Below are 25563 nucleotides of genomic sequence, written 5' to 3' on the forward strand. Positions count from 1 at the left end.
TATTTTTGGCAGTACAAGTGCTCACTGGAAAATTAGAGTCTGACTCCAAGAGCATGTGTCTCAGAGATCTGCAGCCAACACATCTCAATCGGGTTGCTCTCCGCCACCCCCTGTCTTCTCAAGTAATGATTTTAAACAGAATATTGTGATCTAAAATAAATATTGTCACCTCCCACAAGAATATACTCTTCTGTTTCCTTGTGTAAAGGTTGTTGCTATTGAAGAATTTGTTCTTTTTTGCAGCACATGTTCCACAATTTGTTGCTTAACTCTAATTTTGTCTCCTTATCAAAACAAAACCAGGTTTGGGCTTTTCGGGTGGAATTTATGTGGATTTCTTTTAAATTGTAAAAGACAGAGGACAAGTTTTGCTTTGAAGTTTGTGACCTTGACTGAATTGTACACTATGTTAGTTTCTTCTAGTGTATGCTCTGTTATCAAAAAAGTACAATTTACCTGTTGATAGAAAAAAGTAATTTTCTGCTTTTTGGTAGGATTTTTTTTATGAAGTTATTTTTTTCTTTACATTGCAGCTCTGCAGTCAACAATGCTTTTACTATGGAATAGCATTGACACATTCTTGTTACTCACCACAGGGATGTTTACGATTTTCTGCTTCAGGCATATAAATTAGGCATCTTTAGTTTCTCTGAATTTCTTTCCTGGCTGTGTTGACCTCATTTCACAGACTGCAAAAAGGACCTTTGGTCCTTTGACTGGGGAGTGCTTTAATTGTCCCAGGCAAATGGTTTGAATGTCCATTCTTCCCAAGTGAGTTAATTAACATCCTTACTACAGTGGTGTTCACCCTTAGTGAAGCTACTCACTGTTCTAACAGAGACCTGTTAGCCACTCATTTCTTGGGGCTCTTCATACAATCATTATACCACATATTACAGTCATTGCTTTCAGAGTTCTAAGGGCATCAAATCTTCCCTCTGCTGAGGTCAGACTCCACGCATGTCAGGAGAGAGCAGCAGAATAGGAGGGGGATTTGTGGCACAGAGGTCTGCACCATGTCCATAAGCCTGTCAGATCAAGTCCACTTCTCACCCGTCACATGAAAATCAGCAATGGTGTTACCTAGACCTGAAACCCTTTCATAAACAAATTAACCTTTGGTAATGCAAATATTTTAAAAATCTGAGGGGTTTCTTTCGTATTTTTTTTGTTTTGTTGTGTTTTTTGTTTTTTTTTTTCTTTTTATCCTCAGGCAGGAAAACGCTTGTTCAGGTCTGTCTACATTCTTATATGGGTCAAAAATTGTGTGGTAAGTGATACCTCTGCAGTCATAGTGTTTGGGATACGCACAAAAATATTCCTTCCTTTTTAAACTGTGGCCTAGTCTTTCAGCTTGTGTTCAAACCAACACTTGTTCTTATTTAATCTAATTCTATGAGAACCGCTGAGCCTGCTTTTTTTCCCCACTTAATAGGACCTACACTGGGCCAGCTCAAGAAGTATCTGTATTTATATAGACATTGAATGAGACTGAAAGAAACCAAATTCTTTTAATCTTTTCTCACAGAAAAGAAGGTCCATTCTCTTACTCATGCTAAGATGTGAAAAATTCTATTCCCTTACATGTTAATTTTCTTTTTTGTGACATCTAACAAAAATTTCAAGATAAAATATTTCCTAGGATATTTGATAGCATATTGCACATAAAATTACATGCTTAAAATATTACAAGCTTAAAATGTTCTGAAGGACAGTATCTGTTTAAACCAAGGAATCTCTTATGCCTCTCATACTAGGGTGAGTCAAATGTCACTTTCTGGAAGTCACTTGACTTACCTCTCTGTAAAACATGAGCCATTGAGTTCAGATTAGAAATCAGTTTCTAAGTTATTGATAAGCTTTTATGATTTTTAGTTTCATAATAAGAGCTATTCACGTCTGAGAGTTTTCAGCATATAACTCATGTATGAGAAACATTCAGTCACACAGTTGCAGAAATGATACACTTGTCTGAATATGAATAATTCTAAAAGTCCGACTTACTATGGTTGTGACCAAGAGGTGACCTAATCCTTGTCAAAAATAGGGTAAAGGCAGTCATTATAAAAGTCTTGGGTGACAGGAATTACACAGAACTGGTTAGTTTGAATCTTTGAGGTAATTAATAGAGAATACTTAGATACCTGATGTTTATGACAATCTTAAATACAAACCTTTTCTCCTCAGAAAACATGTTTTTGATGTTAAGTCTTCCAGTTCATTAAGCATGGAATGGCCTGGTGATATAAGGTATTGTAAGAGAAATTTTAAGAGGGAAGTACTTCAAACAAAATTATGCTAAAGCTAAAATATCTGTTCTGAGTTGTCACCAGGAGAAAATAACTAAAAGGTAGATTTTCTTTCATAATTTCACATTTAAGACTTCGAGGTCACCAACTGCAGATTGAGATGGCCAATGATGGCTATAGCTATTTTATGAGGGAACTAATTTTAGAATATTTCAAGGCAAATCAGATTTCTAATGCAGTTCTGTATTTCTTAAGGCAAATCAGAATCCTACCTTTCCCTCTTCTAGATACATATACATATATACAGAGAAAAGGAGAGAGAGATGCCATATACAAATATATGAAGACATAATTATGTATATATTCCTGATGAATATTTAAATACACAGATGCATATATATTTGTACACAGATACATACTCAGAAAGACAAAAAAGGAGGCAAGAAAGATTCTATTCTGCTAGGTCAATACAAAGATTTTAATGGAATTTATCACTTTTCCTTTAACGTTGTCTACAATAAATATATTTTTTTTTTAAAGTCAGTTGTGGGTAACGAGGGTCAAAATTAGGGGGAAAAAACCCTGGACCTTTTATTTTACCTGTGGTCTTTGTTCAGCAAAGGAAGCATATTCCTAGGTATTGAAGACGGGTGTAGTGTAGATCTATTGACATCTACAGTTATCCTTAGGGTTGCAAATGTAATTCCTACGTGCCTTTGCAGAAGAATCTAGTAGAGAACGTTATCACCATCACCAGAGAAATGGTACTGTCAACAATTGCCTGTGTGATCAGGCACTTATCTTTTGATGTTCAGTTACCTTCTGCTTGTTAACCTTGTCAAGGAGGGGCACGGGGGGGAGCACCAACCAAATGAAACCTGCGGTAATTACTGTAATTCGGAAAGAAATATATTCACTGGAGGCAGGCAGTTCCACCCTCACAATCAACCTTTCTGCAACTCAAGGAAAACACAAACATGGCCTGGCTCAGACAAATTAGGCATGAACAAATGTTGCACATTAAATGAGTTAAAGGACCTTGCTGAAAATTACAAAGGCTGCTTAGGGAAGCAATGAATCCCATTAAGGCAGAAACAGGCTTAAAAGCAAGTGGGCTTGGCAAAGAGACTTGCATGTATATTTACTGTACTTGGTTATCTTACCCAAGGCAATTCTGGGTGTAACACCACAAATGTATCAAGATGATAATAGTATAGTGTTCTTTGGGAGACATTCTGGGGAAAAAAACCCCAGAGATTGGCAACTCGATGCTCCAAAACTACTACTTCTGATATCAATACCTGGCTTGTCTGTAGCACTTTCCATCAATCTAATTTTGAGTGTCTTGCAAAAGGATTTAGAAAGATCTAAGCTGGTTAGACGACTCAGAAAGCTAAGAAACATTTAAAGTGAACTTGTAAAAAAAATCTTCAAGAATATACACAGTCTTCAGTGTAAAAGTCACATTCTGTTTTTGTTGGCATTCACCAAAATGCATTCCTTTTGAACAACATATGTAAACAACTACAGCTGAAGGAATTGTTCCTACATTACTATGTCTCCTTTTGCTCATCGGTACTGCTAAATGATCCTATCTGCAAGAAGCATTCTGCTTAATATGCATTAGCCTTTCCTCCCACTATAATTACGGGAGGACTAGTGGAGATTATTTTGCTTTAAACTGTAGTGACAATGGGTTTGCTCTATTTCTCTTTTTTCTCAGCTTTTGTACGAACACAATTCATGAACAACAGTGCTATGATAGTTTTGGTTTTTTTTCATCTTGATCCTTGGTCCATACTGAAAGAAAAACTAAAAGCATGAATGCATTAAAACCTATGGGGGCTTCCAGCAGCGTTTGAAGGTGGAGCCAGCAGGCGACAGGGCAGGATGTCATATGAATGTGTAAAATATGCATATTTGTAAATATGTTTTGAATACAAAGGTTAAAGAGAGGACAAACCGAGCTAAGTCACAAGAGCATTATGAAAGGACGGTGGAAATACAGATCGTAAGGTGCCATGTTCAGCATAAATCATGCGGCATGTAATACATAATAAGGGTTATTCACTGGGAGCTTTGCTGCAGCCTGTAACCTCTCTGCAATCAAGATAACAATAAACTCTACAAAGTGGGAGCAATTTCCATCAGGGCGAGAATGTCCCCTCCCTCATCTTTATTTTTAAATGCATGATGATCACATGCTAATTGTGTAGACCTGTTACTGTGAATGACAAATAACCACTTCGAAAAGGACATTATGGCTAACAGCTCTTTAGGGGTCGATTTTGTTCCCCATCATTAAAATCCCCATTTTGTACAGAATTAGGAAGTATAGTCTTGCCACAGGAGCTTGTTGTCCAAAGAATAAATAGAACATGTTGAATTAAGGGTGAGCAAGTGCTATTGTGAAAGTGATCTGCCCTGCACCGACTGAAAAATTAGTGAGGGAATCTGCTGCTTGGAGGCATGGACAGATTTGGGAAGGGAAGAGAAGGGGTTCAGTGTGAGCAGCCCCCACACTTCAAGGGCAGTTTTAAGCATTATTCTATCTTGGAATTTACTTCAGGCTCAGGATTATGTCTACACTGCTTTTTACTCTGTGCAGCGCTCTCTCTGCTGGTGCTCTGGGACGGCGGAAAGCTGTGTGCTTATGTCACCTTAGTGCTGAGCCTCATAAGGTAGCCTCAGTGACCTACTAGCCATGCTAGCCAGCCAGCAGCTTGAGCTGAATGAGATGGAATCTGCTCTGTATGTGCAGAGGTTGCCTGTGTCTGCTGAGAAACAGTGCACATGTGGCTGTAACCTTAGCTTGGATGATGACACCCTTTGAGCAGTACATGGCACATCAGAGAAGGTGTCTTGGAGCTTGTCAGTAGTACATAGGTCCAGTCATTGGTAGACTACACCTTTGCCAGGCTTCAAGCTTCTAAGGGATATTTCAGATATAAAAGGAAGGAATAAAACTGACTGAGAAACTAAATACAAAAGCAGAAGAAAAGTGCAGTTAAATGTCCCATCAGAGCTGAGACTTCAGGTCAGCAGCAGATAGTGTAAGCAAGCCTCGGACAACTGATGGTAGCATTTTAGAGAATACTAAAGCACCTTAGGGGATACAGTGTCTTGCTCTTGCAAGCATCCTTTAAAGTCAAGCATCTGATTATGAGAGACCAAAATATGAATGTCATCTCTAAGACATGTTTAAACTGCAAAGTTAATAAAGGATGGTGGAAACAGAAGATGTTCTGTGTCCAAAACAAGACACAGTCTTGTCTTACTAGTCTTACAACTTTTATAGCCAATGAAGGTGCAGTATATGACTGAGACCATGATACAAAATATTATTAGTTTTTAGATTAACTTGCAAAGGTTGAAAAACTATTTACCACTTTGAAAAGGAAAAAGAATGCAAAATACACCTTCAGTCGGCGGGTGCAGAGTGCTCAGGAGCACATGATGCAGTATGTTGTGGAAGCCAAAACAGTCTCAATAGGGAGAGTCTAAAGCAGCAGCAGATATAATGGCACGCAGCTGTGCTGCTGTGTATGACTTCTGTATTTGTGGAAGGAGGAGGATGAATGCATATTTAACCTATTAAGTGAGAGCACTTGAACTGAGCAGCCTGAGTATCTGCCCTAGATATTTGGATAGACCCTTTACACGGCTAATGGCAAGAGAGCAATATCTGCTAGAGCAACTCATCCCCTCCTATAGTACATGATGAATTATACATGTATGATTGTTCTACTTTGTCCTATGCTGGCTTCTTGATAAAACACATCCAATAATGTACCAATCTCAACCTGAATATCAAGCAAAAAACTGTTGGTTTGCAGTTTTTTACAGTAGTTCAGGTCCAGATTTTCAGAGTCAAGGTGGTTGGATAGGAAGTGATTTCTGGGTACTCAAAAAGTATACTAAAAGTACTACTTGACTGATCTGATTTCCTAATACCATTCATTTGAATGTTAATTTCATGGGATAACATGTAAACCCATCAGGGATTAGGCACAAGATAAAGCAACAAAATGGATCTAAGAAGATGACACACCGGGTGAGAACCCTCCTGGAATGCTGTATCCAGCTCTGAGGTCCTCAGCACAGGAAAGACCTGTTGGAGCAAGTCCAGGGGAGGGCCACAAAGAGGATTAGAGGGATGGAATACCTCTTATGAAGAATTGGGATTGTTCAGCCTGGAAGAGAAGGTTTTGGGGTGACTTCATCGCGGCTGTCCAGTACCTGAAGGGAGCCTATAAGAAAGATGGAGAGAGACTATTTACAAGAGCATGTATTGATAGGACAATTGGAATGGCTTTAAACTGAAAAAGAGTAGGTTTATATTAGATATTAAGAAGAAATTCTTTACTGTGAGAGTGGTGAGACACTGGAACAGGTTTCCCAGAGAAGCTGTGGATGCCCCATTACTAGGAGTGTTCAAGGTCAGGTTGGATGAGGCTCTGAGCAACCTGGTCCAGTGAAAAGTATCCCTGTCCACAAAACTAGATGATATTTAAGGTCCTGTCAAACCCAAACCATTCTAGGATTCAATGATTACTATTTTATTAATTCTTCAGACTACTTTTAAATTATAAAAAATTATAATAAACCAAGTAGTTACTGATCCACGGTTCTGCTCTCTTTGCCAGAGTAATTTATGCATATAACAGTGTCCTTTTAGGGTTAAATTTTATGTGTGGTTTTAAATCTCAGGCCTTTTTAAACAGAAGAATGTGATTCAATCCCCCATGTATTTCTGAAGTTTTAAATTGCTGCAGTACAGGTCTAGTGACAACATTGAAACACTTACGTGGCAATGGATTTGTTTCACTATTTAAAATGAAAAGTAGAGCTGCCTAATGAAGTAAAAATGCAGTCAAATGTAGACCTTGTCAATCACATAGATTAACAAGGGTAGGAACAGTGCCTTCAAAATCCTGTAAGTAATCAAAAAGACAGGATTCTTTTGAACGTTTTACTGCTCAGGAAAAGCTGTTTTTCTCACAAGAAAAGATATTTCTTTAAAGATTCTTTCACCCCAGAACAGGAACCGCTACATCTTTTATTCATATTATCTGTAGAGCTTGTCGTCTTTGTATCCGTATCTTAGGAGCATTCTCTCCTCCACTGAAATAACCAAAAGTGCAAGCTTGTGTCTTTCAGCTGATGTCAGGTCAATAAAACATGGACAGTAGTAAATGAATATTTATATAATAATAGGTAGTAGACCTGACATGTTAGGGTCACTGATCACTGTACCAATTTCCCTTATGCTTTCATTGCTACTGCAGGATTTCTTCATGCATTCACCTGCATGAAGTCTCTCTAGAGTGAGTGAATACAATGTTGCTACAAACTCTAACTTGTTTTAACTCTGAAATATCTCTCTTGGTTTTCAACTAGGATTCAGCAGTGCCAGACATCAGGGATTCTCCCCTTAACATATACACATCTTCCAAGTTTCATTGGGGACGAAAAAGACATGTACAATTACTGTCCATAATTTCAATGCTCTGTGTGAAAACTGCTGGCTACTTGAGACTGGCACTCTGATACCACTGGAAAGGTGTAAATATTGAACAAAAATAACAGACCACAACTAGAGGAGGCTGTCCCAGCTAAATTGGGAATATGGAGCATACACTGGTACAAAAAGGACAAGCGTCTGTTCACCTGATGTAGCACATTACGTAATTCAATAGCTATCTAACAGAAGTAATGTAATCCATTAAAAGCAAACAAACAAACAAACGAGAAAACCCAAAAGCACAAATTAATTTGTCTTACCAAAGATTTCCATGACAGAAAGAAAAATGAGAAGGGCATAGTGGAAAGGGAAGTTACCAGATTTTTTTGATTAATATATTTTTTTTTTGAGAATGGAAATAAGGAACATTGTCATATTGAAACAGCTGAAGGTGTTCAGGTATAAAACTGAAGAAATCTATATTTAAGTAAATAAATAGACAACAATAAATTAACTTAGAAATCAGTATTTCATATATTTCCCTGAGACAGGAGCCTTTGGTGCACAAGGGCAAAAAAATCTCCCTGTAAAAGAATAAAAACCTACTAGCATATGTGATTCTTTATCTTTTCCAAAATGTTAGATTCCAGGATGAAAGGAAACATAGAAGATCTCTTGTCAAAAGATTTTCTTTTAATTAAAAATTGGATTAGAAAGAAAATCAAACTACAACATCTAGATATCTGCACTAATAATGAAGGAAACTTTCCCTTGGCAGAAAAGTTTAAAGCTGCCATAATGACAAAGGAAAGAATATATGCAACATTGCATTTCCCCCTCAACCTTGTTTTGAGAATTTCTGTGAGACCACAGGCTTTTAAGTGTAACAGGCAGCTTATTTCCTGTAACATTTTAGGATCTTACAGATGCTTTCAAGAAGGAAGAAAATAGTTATCTCTGCAAAAAGCAAGGTGGTGTAAGTGACCTTATAAGCCATTGGGTTTCTTTGTTGTCAAAGAAATCAATAATGTAACAGTGTGTTTGGATATCAGAGAAACAACACTCATTCCTGTGATCTCTCAATTCTGTAAAATGAGCTGTTGAGTCTAAATTCTCTTGCATGGAGAAATATAATTGACTCCAAAACATCTATTTTTTTTTACCATGGTAATTCCTTGAATGCTTTCAAATTCCGCATAACACAGAACTCTACATTGTAAAAACAAATGTAATTAGAAGACTGACCATCTGCCTTTCCATCATCAATGGCATAACTATGGAATTAACGTTTGAAAACAGGACTTTTTGAAGCTTGTCAAGAGTCTTTGATTGATGAAGAAGATTTAATAAATATCTGGAAACAAAAATTTTCATTTATGTTGGTTTAATTATGATTTTGTGCTAATTTAGTGCTAGACGATTGGATTGTCTAAGTTATTGGTGCTCTTATGTCTGAATGACTTTCAAAGGTATTTACATTTTGTGTTACTTAAGCCCTTTTGAAATTCTTATGCCCATTAATTGAAATCTCTTTAGTAACACAAATGCTGCATTTTTGTCCCTCTAATATAAACTTACCTACAGAAGTCAAAGGGTGCTGCTTGAGGGAAGATATCTATGAGACTGGAATGTGATCTTTACAATTATGCATATGTTACTTGCAATTGCAGAATAGACTAAAGAAAAAGGTGTGCATAAGGCTTTTTTTTACTTTTTCCCTCAAGTCCCAAAGGGGACTCACAGGCCTGCTGTTTCATGGCAGTAGTTTACAGTATCATCAGTTTCCACATGCAGCTATGTCTTATCCAAACAATCACCAGGATTATTAGTATGCAGAACAAACAATGAAAGACACAGTATGAATCTCTGTAGAAATTCTTTGGGAATGAATAAATACTCAGAGTAAATGTTGGCTGGTTTGATAATTTGGTAACTAACTTTCACAATATGAAAATGTACTCGGTAGGTCTGGACTAAGATCACCCAAATCACTCACAAAAGGACTTCCTAGAGATTTCTGATGATAATAGCATTTGAACTCTGGTGTAGACCTTAATCAGCAATTAAAAGGTTAAATGTTCCTTTATTATCCTCATGAGCTATTTATTCATGCATTTTTCAAAGTCATTTATGATTCATATGAAAGAGACCTGTTGTCCTTGTCTGGTTAAGATTCATGTCAATAAACTTCAAGTTGCTTCCTGACCTTGTTCCCTGCTGATCCCATGCCACATCAACATTTTGGCAGAAGATCAATGTCAAGTGTGTTTTCACCTTGCAAACCCAGCTTTACTCACTTTTTTCAGTCTCTGATCTGCTGCCTGCAGCTCTTGATGTTTTTGATCATCTCTACATGTCTTTTTTTTCCCCTGCAGTTTCTATATCCTAAAGTATGTTATGCAACCTGTGCATGGGGCAGGACCTTTTCGTAAGCAAAAGTTCATTCTAGAGTGTTGATTTTGCTGCTTTTGGTGAACTCAAAACTTAACAGAAAGGAAATAGATAAATAAAATTTGTTAACTAATCCAGTTAATATTTCTTTAGCTCCAGTCAAAAATGGTGAAATCAGTATTGTCCCACTTGCCTTTCTAAATAGTACTTCTGGGGTCTTTTAGATGAACAGCTGTAGAGGGAGATGGTGAAAACCTCTTTTTAGAGACAATCAAAGAAAATTTATGGCATCCTGCAAAGTCTAATAGCTACATGCAAAGCCCAAGATTGCAGACACATCTGCCAGTTCATCTGCCTGAAGTGTAAGTATTTCACTAATCTCCAAAACTGCTGGCACTGGTAGGTAAAGGACAAAAAGAACACTTGCCACAAGTTTAAAATGGCAAGTTACACCTTAATTTATTACATATGTGTAAGCTCATAATCAAACATAAAGGTGACTATAGCATGTTTTCTCTGTGGGAAATTTTCTTAAGAGAAACTTTGGTCTTTGTAGCATTGGTGTTTAGTAAAGATTTGACAGTCCTAGCCTGCAGGATATGAAGGAAATTACATCTTTCCTCTGAAAGTTCAGATCGTGTTTGGGATTTAATGTTTGATGCCAAGGATTAATTAACTCTTTTATCTCTTGAAAATGGAACAGGATTTTAGACATTCATCTGAATTTGGTAGCTAAAGGGGCACTTTTAGGCAGTAAGAATATAAGAATCCCATCATGAAATCCTGTATTTTTGAGAAGGGGTATAAGGAAAGCATGCAGACTGTTCCTATTAGAATGAGAAGAAAAATGCATCTATTGAGGCTCCAAGCAAAACATAGCAGCGTAGGGAGATTTCCTGTTCTGTAAAGCTTAAAAATATTATTATACCTCTCCCACAATGTGTGAAAGAATTTTTAGTCACTACTATCAAAAGTAACGGTAAAGGAGGGAGCAGAAGGAAGCAGAGGGGCTGAAACGGTATTTTAAGTTTGCCCAAATTGGATGAGGCCACCATGAGCTGGTCCTCCACTGTAATAAATGGCTGTTATGTATTGCATGAGTGATTTAAAGTGAGAGGTGTCAGTGAAAGGACAAACATTTTTAGAAAAGGCACTAAACAGAAGAGTAAAATAATTTTTTTTTTTTTTTTAAATCCAATTACTATAACTTTCCAAAACACAGTGCTTGTGAGTCATCTGAAGGGATGTCCTGACTGTATTAATTATTTGGACTCTGGTAGTCAGGAGCGATCTGAATCTTCAGAGCATGGACTAGCACAGGGATTGAGTGGGTAAGGTCTTCACGTGGGGGAAGGCTGTGAAACACATTAAAATTCAGCAGAAGGCATAGATTTCTGTTCCTGTGTAAAGGAGTTTGGTTTCAGTACCCTAAACAAATCAACCATGGGGAAATCTAGTTTTAAATCAGTGAAGATTATGGGCCCCAGAAAGCAGGAGGGTAATAGCTCCACTTTTTCTCAGATTGCAGTACAATGCCATTACCCATGCATGATCTCTGCAAAATCAATGAAGCTTCACTAATTTGCATGAGTTGAGTACCTGGTCTGTGCATTTGTGGTGCAGAAGGGAACAGTGGGATTTACAGGTGCTTCTCTTTACTATGCAAGATGTCCCTACACAGTTAGTTAAATGAAAACCTTTTACAATATCTGTGCTTTTCTTGCCAATTAAGGCTTCTCCCAAAACAGGTAGTATCTTTGATAACTCCCAACAGTCATTTCCCAATATAGTAAATTGAATTTTTATATCCCTTATCCATGGAAGATAGCAATTTCAGGGTACAGGACAAAGACAGAAATGAGCAGGCAACATTTTTGTACTGAATTGTTTACACTCGGCAGAGCTAATGAAGTATTCATAAACTTCTAACCATAGAAAAGTTGCCAGCTATTCTAGTGTGTATACAAATATACATCTATATTTGTATATATAATATACAAATATATTTGCAGTAAGGTGTATACTTCATGTTTATTTCTTCATCTTAGTTACCTTGTCTTATGAGTATAAAAGCTGGAACTCTCATCTTCTCACGCTATTTCTTAAGCATGAAATTTCTGGTTTTTCTCTTTGCTATTTCTAATGGATTTCTAAAGAAAATATATATTTTTTTATGTTTGGGTAGCATTTCTTTCCTATAGAACTGAAATTCTGAATTTTATATATACACCCACAAGTATTTTCTCTATACAATGCCATCTTTTCAAGTGACTCTTGTGTTGCATAAATAAACCAGAAGTTTTTTTGAAGATTCTTGAGCCTTGTAATAAACTTGATCTTTATCTAAACTTACTATATAATATAGGTGGCATTTGAAATACAAAGTGCTTGCTGAGAGTGTTTATTTTAGCACAGTTTTATGAAGGAATGCCAGAAAGACTTGGGTGCTTTTTAGGCACTGCCTATGCTTTCTATTTGTCCTTTCCTCATCGACCTATAATATACTGCAAATCAATGATGACTATTTAGGGTAGATTTAGAAAAATTAGTCTTAACAGCTACTTTATTTATACACAATTAGTTTAAATGAAGAAGAAAATTAGGTAGGCTAAATATGGGAATATTTTCAAGTCCATTTACTTGTATGAGCCTCTTCCCTAGGGTACTTCGCTGAGGACAATGACTATCTCATTGTTATGGCTATTGATTTCCTGGATTTTTCTCTTGGCATTCCTACTATTGATGACAGTCTACCCTGAATAGCTGGACCAATCCCATTCAAACTGAGATTTCCTGATAAAGCTTTAATATACCATTTTTAGCTAAGTATGGAGCAAGTAGAGGAAATGGGTGAAATGTCTTGTTATTTCTTTTATTTGAGTCTTGCTTTCAAATTGTTGTATTGTTTTGTAGTATCTTGTGAACTCGGCTAGGTTTTGCTTAGATCCGTGGGTCATTATTCAGATAAGCATCCACCATCAACACTAAGGACAAAATTTACTTTTCCATAAGGCTGTAGGAAAGGTAGATTTGAATAGCAATAAAAGTTGCTATAGTTCGTCATTGTTCCTAAACCTGTAGTATACCATGGTTCACCAACATGCAATCAGTCTTAATAGAACCAACAAAACTTGGATCGCCACCACTGGATTTTTTCATATGTCACGAGTCAGAAAATTTCTCTTTATTTCAGCAGGGACCACTAGATTACATGTAATACCTGCTATATTCATGTTATTTTTCTATTTTCACAGGTGGAAAGATGTGAAAACCAAAGTAGAAATGATTAGGGATTTTTCAAGAAAGCATTTTTTATCTTCAAAAAGGAAACAGTTGACAAGAAGGAATTTTCTTGCTTTTTTTTTTGGCAAGGAAGGTTAAAGGTCTTAGAACTTCCGAAATCTTTTCACATTTTGTATATGAGTGATTCTGGCTTTGAAGAACAAGTAAAAATCCTCTTTGGAAATTTAATCTAATTATTTTAGCCAAATTAAATATAATCTGGAATAAAAATAAAGCCTTTGATTTATTATAATTTGACTTTTTCTCTCCTTTATCAGGTTGCAAGTGGTTTCAGTTTTGATCTTAGAAGATTATTCTTTTAAACCCAGAATATTTCTGCAATACAAAGTGTTTTCTTCTCTAAATCTGGATCTAATTCTACACCCAGAATATTTCTGCAATACAAAGTGTTTTCTTCTCTAAATCTGGATCTAATTCTACACCTTCTCCACTAAAACGATAAGATTGGTGTAGCGTTAGGTCAACAGAGGGAGGAAAATTACCTTACCTTTCCCTGCCTCTGGTATCACCAGATTTATCATAGAATCACAGAATCATAGAATCAGTCGGGTTGGAAAGGACCTCTGAGATCATAAGTCCAACCCTTGATCCACTACCACCGTGGTTACTAGACCATGGCACTAAGTGTCACATCCAGTCTCATCTTAAAAATCTCCGGGGATGGAGCCTAAATACCAGATGCTTTGTAAAGAATGCTTTTTACTGGTTTTTTAGAGCATAAGAGAGATGAAGAGTGGGGATTAATCATATCCATGGCTTTGTTTTGGATCTGCATATGCTACTACATACTTAAGAGAGGCAAAACACTTGTTCTGCTGACTATGTTTCTGAGTTTCAGAAAACGATGTTTAAAAAATCTCTTTATAGAACAGCCCTGCCCACAAGGATGATATTCATTTCAGTGAAATGAATTGCCTGAAGTGAGCAGGTTTAAGAAGCCACAATTATTCTACCATTGAAATAATGTAGGGCTATAAGAGACAAAAGCATGTGAGTCGAGCAGGACACATATCTAGAATGCCAACATATTGCTATGAAACAAATAGACAACTGTAACCAACCATACAATTCATAAAATAAACCTAAAGCTTTTTGATCAAGGTTTTGATGAAAACAATAACATTCTAAAGACATCACCTAGGTTCACCACACGCACAAAAGCCTGCCTGCTTAGATCAATAATCACACACTGAAGACCATACAACATCCCTTGCATTCAAAAATAATTCCACCACCGAATCATGGGTCATTTACCGCCACCACCTGCAACTCTTAGAACGCTTCCATCAGCGCTGCCTCCGTACAATCCTAAACATCCACTGGTCAGATTTTGTGACTTATACGTCTGTTCTAGAACAGGCAGCAGTCACAAGCATTGAGGCCATGCTGATGAGAACACAGCTGCATTGGGCAGGACACATCTCAAGGATGAAGGACCACCGCCTCCCTAAGATCATGCTCTGTGGTGAACTTGCCACTGGCTGCCTCATGAGAGGAGCCTTAAAGAGGAGATACAAGGACTCCCTGAAACAACATCTCAGCCTTGGCCATATTGATCAACATAACTGGTCTAATCTGGCCTCCAATCGGGAGGTCTGGAGACACACCATCTGTAATGCTGCTGCTTCTGATGAGAACACACGCAGGATCACTCTCGAGGAGAAAAGATAAAGCAGAAGTAACTGTGTCTTGTTGATACCACCTAAGAAGTCTTTCTGCTGTGCCTTTTGCAACCAGACTTGTTTATCTAGCATTGGCCTTTTTAGCCAACAGTGCACTTGTAATAAATGTGGGTAGACCCCTTCCCAAATCTTCGTTCGTGAAACCTAGCCATGATGATGATGGAAAAGGCTTTGAAAGTTCTACTAGTTGTATCAGCTTCATGGTTACCAAAGAAAATGAGGCAAACAGCTTTCTATTTCTGCTAGCTTGTTTTAAACTTTTACAAAATTCTTTTATCTGAAATTAAAATCAATTGGGAAAGATGTTACAGAGGCAAGCAAGAATATATATATGTATTCTTCAACTGCATTTTCAAGTTATGACCTTTTTAGTTGAGCAGAGTTTTACTGATGTATGAAATAGAAACAATTAAATAGACTATCAGATAAATGCTACTAATTAGCAACAGTTTTTGAAATACTGGACTAGACTGATCAAGGAGAAAACTATTATCTACCTGTACATTTTCTTTTTAAGTATTTGAAAAATGCATGTTTATTAAAACTAAGCATGAGATGAGTAGCTATTCAGATTTTTATTTTATTTTTTAACCACAAAAAACTTATGATCAAATTATTTAGCTTGGAAATTTAAAGATATAAAGGAAAAAAGGCCTGGATTGAGAATTGTACGTGCCACTGCCTTGCCTCTGGTGCATTTTTTTCTTGTACACTAAAGATGATGATGTCCTACATGTTAATTGATCATTCATTCAGTTAAAAGCGTATCATAATATATACACACACAGTAACATGTAAGACTAAGTCACATTCTCAAGTGTATTACTGTTTGCAAAACCTCTAATTTCTAAGATGTCTTGGTAAAAAGGTAAAAATCTCAATTCGTTCTAACAGTAATGTTATCGAGCCTCAGTAATACCTGAATCCCTCAGCTTTCACCATTCTGTGGCATAAGCTTCCTTCGCTTGGCTCATGTTTTGCAAGACCAGTAAGTAAAGTGGCTTAATGTAACTTCTCTCCCTTTCCATCCTTCAGTCAGTTACTACTGTAGCAATTTATATTTTCCACAGTGGAAAAAGATTTGCAAGATCAGGTACTATATTAGCAAGTAGTTTGATCCAACCACTTTCTGATGGTCCACATCCTGGAATATAGAATCATAGAATATCCTGCTTTTTGAACTCTGTCAGGCTTGGTGCTGTGACCACTTCTCTGAGGAGTCTGTTCTAGTACCCAATCACGCTCTGGACAAAGAACCTTTTTCTAATATCCAACCTAAACCTCTCCTCACTCAACTTCAGGCCATTCCCTTGGGTTCTTTCACTGGTCGCCACAAAGAAGAGACCAGTGCCTGCCCCTCCCCTTCCCCTCATGAGGAAGTTGTAGACTGCAATGAGGTCTCCCCTCAGTCTCCTCTTCTCCAGGCTGAACAGACCAAGTGACCTCAGCCACTCCTCAGATGGCTTCCCCTCAAGGCCCTTCGTCATCTTCATTGCCCTCCTTTGGACACTCTCCAATAGCTTAATATCTTTCTTATATTGTGGTGCCCAAAACTGCACACAATATTCAAGGTGAGGCCACACCAATACAGAGCAGAGAGGGACAATCACCTCCCTTGACTGCCTGGTAATGCTTTGCCTGATGTCCCACAGGACACAGTTGGCCCTCCTGGCTGCCGGAGCACCGCTGACTCATACTCAACTTGCCATTGACCAGGACCCCCATGTCCCTTTCTGTGTCACTGCTTTCCAGCATCTTGTTCCTCGGTCTGTATGAACACCAAGGTTGCCTCATCCCAAGTGCAAAATCTGACATTTGTCTTTGTTAAATTTCTTAAATTTAGGCCAGAAATCTTAATTTTTGTTTCACGTTTCACTCTCTGAGTTCAATACACTCAATATGGTAAGGTACAGTATAAATTATGGTAAAATGGTATCAAGTAAAATAAATATTTGGGAGAGAAGGATAGTGATTATTTATATTATTACCATTTTCAATTTCAATATTTCAAAAGAAGAATGTTTTCCCTATCAACTCTTTTCACTAAGGGAGCTATAGAAATATGTATACATATATGGAGAGAGAGAAATATAGAAATATAGCTTATTTTCACCTAACCTGAGCAGAAAGGAAATCATTGAAGATAAGTTGCCACAGATTGATATTCATTTTGTAATGAATATTAGGAACACAATTTGCGAGGACAAATGCAACCTACTCATGAATTCACAGTAAGCCCAGAAAGCACTTGAGGTCTAATACTGCACTACTGAAGTAATATCTCCTCCTAACATTGATGTTTCCAGATAAAGAATCTTGATACAACTTTCACTGGACAAAGCTGATATTTACAGGCACTACTTATATTTAAACTGGGGGAGATGTATTTATTTTCTTGCATGTTTGTATATGTGACTACATTTTGATAGCAACGTACCTTTTGGATGCTTTTCATTTGATATTTTACATATTCTAAATATCTATGTATGTGAGAAACATGTTAATAAAAACATCTCTGTTTTGAAACATGATTATGTTTCAAAAGGCTCTTTAAAAATATTGTTTAACTATTTTACCGCAGTGCAGATATAAAAACTAAAAATGTATTACAGATATTTTACAGTAAGTTTGGTCAAAGAAATTTTTGAGAAGACCAGTGAAAGTCATATTATTGCAACTTCTATGAAAAATGAAACCACTGGATCTACTTCATATTTTTTATGCTTTCCAGACAAAGAAAATATATAGTGATTTTTTTCCACTTTCCTCAAGTGAAAAATAGTCACTGCTGTGAAAATGCCAACTGTTCTCTGCAAAAGTAATGACTTTTCACATGGAGAAGAAGTGTAAAAATAACTGATTCTTCCAGCAGGACACTGGAAATGTTAAGTTAGATACCATTTTGTCCAGAAGTGAAGGTACTTAAAAAAGGGAAATCATTGAAATATTATACATTACAGAAATTTACATGTTCTGAATAGAACCCAAGAAACTGCTGTTACTAGCCTTATTTCTAAGTTTATAGTGTAATTATTAATGATAATGGCTGAAACATGGTAATGGGGAGATTTGCAGTTCCTGTACTCTTGATGAAGATTATTTTCTAGTTTTACTTTTTCTGGTAGTTATTTGTTTGATTTTTCCCTCAAGTTCTATCCCTGAAATACAGGTATTGGCTATCTCAGGATGACCAGTGAAGTCATTTGTTGGCTGCTTCTCTTCTAGTTACTTCTAAAGAGTTGGGCTCTTCATTAAAAAGACAGCAAGAAAACAAAGGATAAAATGCCATGGTACTTTCCAAGAAGCTTTTCTTGTAGTTGCCACAGAGATGCTGCACAAACATAAATGGGATTTTGATTGAGAGGGTGGATGGCAAACAGGAAAAGAAGTTCATTGTATTAGAGGTTAATTTTGACATGGTCATTTATAATGAAATTCTTTGTACAGAAGGCATTAAATCAAGCTGTAGACATGGCAACAAGTACCATCCATTTTGTAAATCAGAGAAAAGAATTAAATAAGATTTGGAAATTATCTTTAAAATGCTTCAAAAATGATTAACCTTGCAAAGAAAGGTCTGTAGTGAACCATTTCTAATTCAAATTATCTAGTCCTACATTACAGACATATGCTTTATAGCAGTAGTTCTCAGCCTGTGGATCATGAAGAGCCACATTATTTTGTTCAGCCTAATCTCCTTTGGTACGTAAAAAATAAAATGCAAAAATAAATAAATAAATAAAATGGATATTTAACATCTTTGCTTTCTTTTGTTAATGTATAACAGCAATGGGACATAAGTAGAAACAATATCCTGGGTGCCAGGCCTGTGTAGAAATAAAGTTTTTGTCAGTCTTACTTTTTCCAAAGATTTCTCCATTCCTCCTTGCTCTTTTATTCACTAAATATTTTTTCCCTTGGACAACACTGTGTTGTGGTTAGCTTCCCCTTACTAGCAGAAAACTATTAAAAGCACCAAGTATATCCAAACGAGATAACATCAGAAATAATACTGCCTTCTCTCTGTCGTCTTGCTGTCATTTAACCGGTAATTCAGAGTGGTGCCTTGATTAAATCTTATCTAATAATCCTCTATATTTCTTTTAAACTTCCTCTCAGAGCCATTTCCTTGCCTTATTTATTCTGACACTGTTCAGAAATCACAGAGGTTGGGACTTTTTGAGGCCAGGACTTGTTACCAAGTCTTTCACCTTCAAGCCCATTTTCTTATTGGTTAGTAGATGTAAAATGAATTTATGCCTACTACAGCAAAAAATGCTAAGTGATCTGGAAAAGACCTTTTAAAGAAGCATGTCAAGGTCTTTCATACATCATGTTTATAGAATAAATACAAATTATAAGTCTAAACGGTCAAGTAGCATTAATTAAAATTGAAAAATATATTTTTTCCTTTTGTGAAATAATTTGGGGTATTTAATAGACTCAGACCACAACCCCTTAAGCCACTTTATATCTTATGAAACTATCACAAATTGTTATCATTTTTATTAGATTTTCTTCATATTATTGCAATATAAAAATATTCACCTTATAACCAACAATATGTGCTTCTGATCTGAATACTTATTTCATTTTTACTGTGTAACTGAAGAATCTTATTTCTGATCTTACTTTCTGATGTTTTCTGAGGAATACAATCTTTCTGGAATCTAAGAAAAAAAATCACATGTGTAGTCCTCCTATTAGCAAAGACTGTGTAATAAATGACTTGGTTATTCATCTATGCTACAAACAGCAGAAATCCTTCAGTTCAGCTGATCATCAGGTGAAAGAGCTCTCTTTTTATTTTCTTGCATGTGGATTGTAGAGTTAACCCAGTTAACCCATTCTTTTCTCCTGGGGGAAAAAAAAAGCAGGGAAAGAACTGCCTCAATAAGATTCATCATATTGCCTCCTAAACTAGGAAGCTATAAGACGTCCTTCCTTCACATCACAGCTGAGTGTCCCCTGACATGCTTAAATCTAATGAACAATAACTAAAACAGAGAATGTGCCTGTGGGCATTCTGACCTGTGTCACCTTTTCTGCGATGTATTTGAGAAGAGAAAGGAAGGCATTCTAAGTGTGATTTGTCATCTGATGCTGGTCTACGCAACAGCTTTGTTCTATCTAAACATTTTCCTTTTTTGTTCTTTTGGCCTTTCAACACAAAAACAAAAGATCCACAGGGTTACAATGCTAAATATAAAGAGTTTTCAGGATGAGCTTTGGAGTGAATGAATCACTGAATTCCTTCTCTCTCGCTTGAGCATAATATTTATAGGAAAATGGTTGTACTTTACTAAATGTGGAACTATGTCTCTTACCTAAGTGATGTTTGAATGACAGCCTGAGCATCTAGAAAACAGGTAAACAAGTGTTAGAGATGAGGTTGAACAGTAAATTTGCTCTGACATGAAACAAGTTGAGCCTTGGAAGTCTAGACAATCACTTAAATTTGACAGTATTGTGCTCTTCCTTTGACAGTAATAACTGCAAAAAGATATCATGGTATGACAATGCACTGACTTCTCCCAAAAAGTTAATTACATAGTTAGAGAACATGCACAGCATACAGATGATCATATATGATATACAGTGTTTAACACTGTGTTTCATAAAACTTGCACTTTCATGTTATGACCAATTAATACACGGCATTATTCAACAGAGAGAAAAACTAAATCTTATTCAAAGAGATCTTTGAATGGTGCAGTCTCATGACTGATGTAACAAAAGAAAAAGAAATGTCAGTGTCTGTTTCTATAAGTAAAGGAAGAATTGTCCTGACCCTTACTGGAGTCTATGTGTGCTTGAATTACAACAGGACAGCACATGCCAGAGATACTTTCATATTTTTGTGTTATTTCAGCTAAGGTGGCAACTTTAGAAAAATAAGCTTTTTACTAGCTGAAGACAAGAATCATCACCTTGTATTGATAGCAGGCAGCTAGAAATATGGAACGTATATCATATTGTGTTATACAATTGAACAAAATGAGAATAGAGTCTCTTAAAGGGCAGAATCCTTAAACTCCATGTAAATAGAGAAGAGGTAACTAGTGGAACCCTTGCAATCAAATGAAACATTTTCATTAGTAAGTCTTCCATCTTCAATTGTATTTTGCAATTAATAATATTTTATGTAAATTTATAGTAACAAGTCTGAGTGATTGGAAACTATGCACTGAAGGAAGAAGTAGGAAGAAGCTGATATTTTTATTATGCCTACTAGAAATTATTTAAGTAGGAAATTATCTTATGTGACTATCTTTTAAATTAAAATAAATGACGATTCATGGATTACTACTTTTTCTTAAATTTATTTTGAAATATTCTATTCAATCTTTTTAAACATATCTTCTTCCCTGGTTTTTAGGTAGAAAAGCATTAATTAAAAATGACATTTATTTTAACTATTATTATTCAGTCTGGTGAAGAGAAGGCTCAGGGGAGGAATCATCTCATCAGTGTTTATAAATGCTTGATGGGAGGGAATGAAGAAGGCATTTCAATATTGCTCAGTGAAAGGGCAAGAGACAATAAGCACAAACATAAATACAGGAAGTTCCTGTTGAACTCTTTCCTGTGAGGGTTGTCAAACACTGGAGCACATTGTCCATAGAGGCTTCTGAGTCCCCATCTTTGTGATATTCAAACCCCAGCTGGATACATTCCTGAACAACATATTTTTGTTGACTGTTCTGAGTGGGGGATTGGACCAGATGAGCTCCAAAGGTTTCATCCAACCTCTACTGCTCTACATTTCAAGTATTCTACATAATGACACATACTTGTTTTTTGCCCACATGCAGAAAACCTACATCACAATCCAAATTGCATGTTATCTGAGGTACTCGAACATGGTAAATTTTCCAAGTAGTTTTTGCCCTTGAAGATGCATAAAATAGATTACTTTTCAACTGGATGTTGTTGTTTAGGTTTTTAAAGGTTTTAATTATAAAGAAGACACCCACCTTGAACAGCTTCTTTTTACATTGCATAGGGGTTCCACAACCTCGACAGGCCACCAGTGTTTCATCATCTTCTTTGGAAATAATTTTTCCTTATGTCTAATCATCATTTCCTTTACTGCAACTTGCCTGTTGCCCCTCATTCTTCCAATCTGTCTCTCCAGGAGTGGTCTGGCTTCACATAAATTATAAACCATCAACATTTTCAGTGACTAAGCAGCAGGGCAAGCTCCAACTCGTGGCACGGGTACCCATCAAAAGAGATTAAGTGGTGGTGGCATAAGATGTTATTGTCAACTAACAAGATGACTATTAGAAAAAACTCTTAGCCTATTCTAATTGCCAGATAATAAAAAACTTAATCCAAACTCTACCTTCAGACAGAGGTATGTGAATGACAAATTATGAGATAAGATAGGTTAACTCAAACCTCTTTCACAGTTCCTCAGATTTATTATGGTCAGTGAAAGTGACAAGATGTAACTGAGGACAGTATTTAATGTAATGAACTCAAACCATTATAAATAGTGTAGAGACAAAACTTTAGCTTCAAATACTTAGCTTCATCTGATGATATGTGAGAAGAATATATTACAGGACTTAAAATCTGAGAATGAATTTGCTGAACTAAGAGATTAAACATGAATTATTTGACTTGGGAGATCACTGTGCCTATTAGGTTTAAGAAGTTACACAGATAAAGAAGTTACACAGATACTGCTATGCTGGAACACGACCATTTGCTGGTATTTAGGAATTTTAGAATTTAATGAAAGGGATCTAAAAAAAGTGAAAGTGGACATTTTAGGCCAGAATAGATCAGCATTACACAGTATCAGGAAACAAGAAATTAACTGATTTTAGAGAATATATATGCAGAACTGCATGCAGAGATAAGGTAATCTCCATCAGCAACAAGATAAGCAGATCTGTTTTCCAGCAGAGTCCCACAGACTCATACAATTTAGCAGGAGTATTGGGATAACAGTGTTCACTGTAGTTTGCATGTTATGCACAAATACAAATGCATGTACATGCATACACACATACATTTTTATGTATGAGAGCACACGTCCAGGTACATGGCAGAGAAAATAAAAGCTGTTTGCAGTTCTTCTTGCTACTTAACTTCCTCCATTTTTGCACAAACAGCATCATGAGAAATTGTAGGAAAAATTCTTCATTATCATGTTTCACTCTTTTCCAGTATTTCATGGCCAATAAGGTCTAGAAGAATCAATGCCAAACAGCTTTTCATGGCAAAGATGTAGTGGTCACCTGGAACTCCTTTCTCTGACTACAGCAAAGCACAGATCCTCTACAGGAAAAGCACATGTGTTGTGGAATGCTGGGCAGTGGAAAGCTGGTCTTCGGAACAGCGAAAGCACTTGTGGAAATAATTTTGGTATTACTACACAGATTTAAATCCTTTAGTTTAAAGGACTTCTGCATAGAAAGAAAACCCAATTCAGATTCACATCAGAAAGAAATTTTCTTAATAAAGCTACTCTAGTAACTGGAGAAAATGGGATTCTGGGTCTTACAGTGTAAGCCCTGTCAGATGCTTACTATAACAATAACTTCTGAGGCTGCTAAGAGAAAACTTCATTTGAACGTTCACCGGGAATGAACAGCATCATCATGCAGTTCTGTAGAGGATTTAAAAGCTGCATTTATTTGTTTTAAAAGTTGGCTTTCAGACAGAGCAAATCAAGACAAAATTAAATCCGTTTCTTTTATTCCAGTTAAATCATAGAATAATCAAGGTTGGAAGAGACCTTTAAGATCATCAAGTCCAACCATCAACCCAGCAGTATCACTGTAACCCCTAAAACACTAAACCATATCACCCAGTGCCAGATCCAGATGCCTCTTAAATACCTCAGGGGACAGTGACTCCACCACCTCCATGGGCAACCTATTACAATACCTGACTACCCTAACAGTGACATTTTTTTCTAATATCTAATCTGAATCTCTCCTGTCTCAGCTTAAGGCCATTTCCTCTGATCCTCTCACTGCAGGTATGGTAGAAAAGACCAGCCCCCACTGCACTACAACCTCCTTTCAGGTAGTTGTAAAGAGTGATGAGGTACCCCCTGAGCCTCCTCTAAGCAAAACCAGCTCCCTCAGCCCTTCCTCTTATAAAAAGTTGTGCAGACCTTTTTTAAGCCTTATTGTCCCTCCCTTGACATGCTCCAGCACCTCAATGTCATTTTTAAAGTGAAGGGCCCAGAACCAAACACAATACTCAAGGTGTGGCCTCACCAATGCTGAGTGCAGAAGGATGAAGACTTCCCTAGTCCTGTTGGCTACCCTACTCTTCATAAAGGCCAAAATACCATTAGCCTTCTTGGCCACCTGGGCACACTGCTCATATTGAGTCAGCTGTCAACCGAAAGCTCCAAGTCCCTTTTTGCCGAACAGTTCTTGAGCCAATCCCCAAACCTGTAGTGCTGTGTAGGGTTACTGCAGCCCTAGTGCAGGACCTGGTATTTTGTGTTATTGAACCTCATGCAATTGTCCTTAGCCCACTGACTGAGTCTGTCCAGGTCTCTCTGTAGACCCTTCCTACCCTCGAGCAGATCAACACCCCACCCAACTTAATATCATCCGTAAATTTACTGAGGATGCACTCAACCCCCATGTCCAGATCACCAATAAAGGTGTTAAACAGGACTAGCCCCAAAACTGAGCCTTGGGGAACACTGTTCAAGACTGGTTGCCAAATGGATTTAGCTCCATTCACCTCAACTTTCTGGATCTGACCATCCAGCCAGTTTTTTACCCATCAAAGGGTCTACCTGTCCAAGCCACGAGCAAACAGTTTTTCTAGGAAGATACTGTGGGAGACCGTGTCAAAAGCTTTACTGAAGTCTAGATAGACTACATCCACAGACTTTCCCTCATTTACTAAGTGGGTCACTTTGTCATAAAAGGAGATCAGGTTGGCCAAGCAAGACCTGTCTTTCTTAAATCCATGTTTGGGCTTGATACCCTGGTTGTTCTGCAAGTGCCATGTAATGGCACTGAGGATAATTTCTTCCATAAGCTTGCCCAGAACTGTCGGGGACGAAAACCACCAACTACGAGAGGAATGGGAACGGTTCAAGGCGTGGAGGAGAGTCTATGAATCTTAAAAGACTGTTTACCCCCGGATGGACACTTTAGCCTGAAAAGGCTACTCAGGAATGGACATTTACAGCCCTCAGAGGCTGTCCCTGGACTGGACTACTTTCTTGTGTTATCCCCGGTTGTTTGCAGTTTCCCCCAGTTCACTGTTATGGAGTTATCTACATGTTTGTACCCCCAGTTGTTGTTTTTTGAGCAAATCCTCCATGTTGTCTCCTTCCTCCCCTCAGGATTTTCCCGCCTAAAGTTGTTTACTCCCTAGCTTTCCCGCTCCTCTGCCTGTGATTGGTTGCAGCTTGCCGCAGTGCAGAGGTAGCTCCCATTGGCCCTTTCCCCCGGTTACCCGTAGTCTCCACCCTACCTCATTA

This window comes from Chiroxiphia lanceolata, chromosome 1 (assembly GCF_009829145.1).
Source record: "Chiroxiphia lanceolata isolate bChiLan1 chromosome 1, bChiLan1.pri, whole genome shotgun sequence".
In the NCBI taxonomy this organism is placed as follows: domain Eukaryota; kingdom Metazoa; phylum Chordata; class Aves; order Passeriformes; family Pipridae; genus Chiroxiphia; species Chiroxiphia lanceolata.